Genomic DNA, 3,726 nt, shown 5'->3' with positions numbered 1-3,726 from the left:
CAGCATATCATTTGACAATAAGTTAATAAGTTATGCATGCACTTATGCGGGGATTGTGTATGTGTGTGTGTGTGACTCGTGCAGAAATACGTGTTTATATTGTCCCTCAAACCGCTTGACAAACGGTGTTGGTCTAGCAGATTTTCAACTCCACTTCCAAGAAAAAAACAAAACAAAAAAAACGACCGGGTTTGATAGGAGTAAAGACCACAGTAACTTAATTAGCAACATTTTATTGAATTCAGCAAGAATGGAAAGCAAATGTGAATATATGAAGGACTACTTTGATCTCAACGAAGAATAAGAAAGTCGACTGAAATGTTCATAAAAATGACTAAGATACCTTTATGGAATGAGACCAAATGAGGTTTATTTTTTCAGCATAGTCCTCTTTGTGGTTCACACACTTCTGTCGGTTTTACAGTGCTTAGATTCCATTGGTGACGAGGTTTTCAACCTGTTGGTCAAAAAAGTCATCAGCTGCCGATGTGACGTCATCATCACTACAATACCCATTCCCAGTCAGGTGTGTTGGAAAACAGATGATAATAAGATGGGGCCAAATCAGGAGAATAGGGAGAGTGTTGACCACTCTCCTTATTCTCTTGATTCAGAGCCACAATCACGCACAGCAGTCGTTGAAACCAAGAACTTATGTGCTAGAGCATTGTATTAATGAAACAAGAATCTTTTGTCAGTTTTCCTGGGCGTTTGGTCTTGATAGCCTTTTGTAACTGCCTCAGTATGTTGGCATACTACTCTCTGTTAATGAAGTGACCTTTTGAAGTTAGTCAATATGCACAACGCCTTTTGCATCCTCCAAAACTGAAGCCATCACCTCCCCTGCAAATGAAACAACTATGGCTATCTTTGGAGCAGAAGAGTGGGGAGAGTTTCCACTGCATTGTCTCTTTATCTCGGGCTCAAAGTGATGAACCAAACACTCATCCTAGCTTAGCGTTCAAGGAAACCAACTGGATCTGCTTCAGACAATGTCAGGTTTTCCTGTGATATGATCAGTCTGGTGCACTTTTGATTAGGTGTCAGAAGATGCAGCACCCACCGAACAGAAACCTTTATCATGCCAACTTCATTGTGCAGAACATTCGCAACTCTCTCACAAGATATAGCATTGGCTATTTGGTGTATGGTCTATCGCCCATCATCCGTTAGCAAGTGGTGAACACGATCAATGTTTTCCTCATCTAAACCACGAGTCATCTTCAGTGATTCTCCGTTGCTCTCCTAAATTCAGCTTTCCACTTCTGCACTGTTGATGAAGCTGGAGTGTCATCTCCTAATGTAGCAACCATGTCAACATGAATGTCCTTTTTCTGCTGGTACTTGATAACACCACAATACGAAATTTTGTGCATTTTCAAGAGAAATCTCTGCTATTTACTTTTGAAGTCTTCTTTGAACAGTTAGATGTCCATTTACCTGGAAAGAAACAATTAATTATTAATAAAAAGTGTTGAAATTAATAAATGCAAGATTTCACAGCTACATTGACTATCTCGTAAAATCCATTAATGTTACAAATTGTTAACACTCAATTGTTAACAGCTACACAAGCAATGCTGCTACTAACTTTTTGCTGTCAACATGCGCAGGAACTCTCCAGTGTTTGCAAATTTCTTCTTTTTGCATAGTAAGTGTGCATCGATGCTAACACGTCAATGTTAAAAAAAAAATCCGACTTTTTCTTAAAAAATCGTTTTCTTTAGTAGTTGCAAAACGTGAGAGGGTGCACAAGCACACACTTTGGAGAGTACAATGTACATAAATATTCAAGTAACTCTTTATATGTAAAGATTGGTGAATAACAAAATCATTTAATAATCGTGCAGAACGTTTTACGTGGAACAGAGTTACCTCCCTTCAGTCTCCAAAAGATTTATACATAGTTTGTTGCTATTTAACATTTTTTGTTTTTAGTCATCTAACGACTGATAAAAGAGAATGAGTTATATACGGATTCTTATCTAATTAACACTTGATTACATCAAATATTGCCAACTTATGCTATTGTTGTCAATCAATAAATCTAACCTTTGAATTAATGCTTAACTTTCCCGTCTGTAATGTTGACACTCACAATTTAAGGGACACAACTCAAAACTTAGTAAGACTTACTTCCCCTGCAATACATGGCTGGATATTTGCAAATATTTTGTTGAACCTTTTCTCATGTTTCATCACCCCACCCATCTCAAAATCATATGTGTGTGTGTGTGTGTGTGTGTGTGTGTTTATGTTTGCATTTGTCCCCTTCAAGATGGTACTCCAGCATGACTGCAGTTGTATGACCGAAAGAAGTAAAAGATAAGAGATAAAAGATATATACGTACGTACGTACGTACGTACGTATGTATGTATGTATGTATGTGTGTGTGTGTGTGTGTGTGTGTGTGTGTGTGTATATATATATATATATATATATATATATATATATATATATATATATATATATATATAAATATAATGTGAAAAAAGGAGAGAAAGAAAGAAAGGCTGGTCACGGGTCACATGTCAGTAGCATGCAGAGGAGAAAGAGGACAGGAGAGGAGAGAGGTAGAGAGAGAGAGCGACAGAGTGAAAACAAACGACGGGATGAAGGGGGAAAAAAGAGAAAGGCTACAAATACACAATGCATGCTTATTTTTAAATACTATACATTAGCGACAAAGGCAGTTTTAATACCGAGAGGTAATATTTAGCTGTCCCTCGAGGATGAAACCATGGAAGGTCCAAATCCCATGACCTGGTGGTTTCGACGCTGGAGTTGGTGGCGATTTATCTCTTCGCTGGAGATTAAAACAAGAGTACATTTTGCACAAAATAATATTGTTCCTTGAGTTGTTGTTGCAGTTTTTGCAACTCAACTACCCCAGCTAAGAAGTCTTCCATATTTTACAATTTTTGTAAGTTGCACAAGATTTTGTTTCTCTTTTGTCGAGTTATTTAATTTTCCACGTGAATCAGTTTAAACTCTCCGTGTGAATGTTTTTCTATTTTTTCACTCCGCGTAAATTTGTTTTTCCTCGTCGCCACTGTTGTAAAGTGGGTTCCTCCCACTGGTGTGATGTGTGACTGCCGTTGTACTGTAGTTCCTGTTTTACGCTAGTAGCCACAATAGTTACTAGTTATCGGATACCGTTGTATCTCTTCGTACCGGAAGAGTAATACACTAACTTCACTATGACATTTCCTTTCAAGGTATCTACCGCAGTAAACTTTGCTCTAACAGAACGTCCACGTTTAAGTGAGAACAAGTATTACCTCATGGCATTAATACGGCCTCTGTTGGTAATGTATATATATATTTTTAACAAGCTCATTGGCTAATCGCGGCAACAGAGCCTGTTTAGGCTCTAACTTTCGATAAATCAGTGGCGGTGAGATGAGATTCTGTTATCTCAAACGATCGAGAGTCCATCACTGATGAAACAAAAGAAGGTCGTAATCACGTAATCTGATGGTCTCCCTTGCAAGCGATATCAGCAAGTGTGCATTTTGCGCCAAGAGAGTTTCTCTCATGGGTATCTACCGCAGTAAAGTTTGTTCTAACAGAACAGCCACATTTAAGTGGGAATAAGTTTTCTAATATATACATAAATTTACATATAAACACGCACACACACACGCACACACACACACACACACACACACACACACACACACACACACACACACACACATTTGGAGTGTTTTGGAAATTCCTTG

At 38.1% G+C, this 3,726-nt stretch overlaps 1 long non-coding RNA gene across 1 annotated transcript; it reads right to left on the bottom strand.

Moving 5' to 3' along the window:
* Positions 1-217: 217 nt before the first annotated feature.
* LOC128249318 (uncharacterized) lies at positions 218-3,437 on the bottom strand. The gene is made up of 2 exons (XR_008265419.2): positions 2,704-3,437; positions 218-1,440 (listed from the first exon to the last, which is right to left on the bottom strand). It is a non-coding gene; the product is annotated as an uncharacterized LOC128249318 (long non-coding RNA).
* Positions 3,438-3,726: the final 289 nt, after the last annotated feature.

Source organism: Octopus bimaculoides, chromosome 13 (genome assembly GCF_046866305.1).
Source record: "Octopus bimaculoides isolate indiv1 chromosome 13, ASM4686630v1, whole genome shotgun sequence".
Lineage (NCBI taxonomy): Eukaryota > Metazoa > Mollusca > Cephalopoda > Octopoda > Octopodidae > Octopus > Octopus bimaculoides.
The sequence above is the reverse complement of the archived record's forward strand: the minus strand, read 5'-3'. Positions and strand labels throughout refer to the sequence as shown.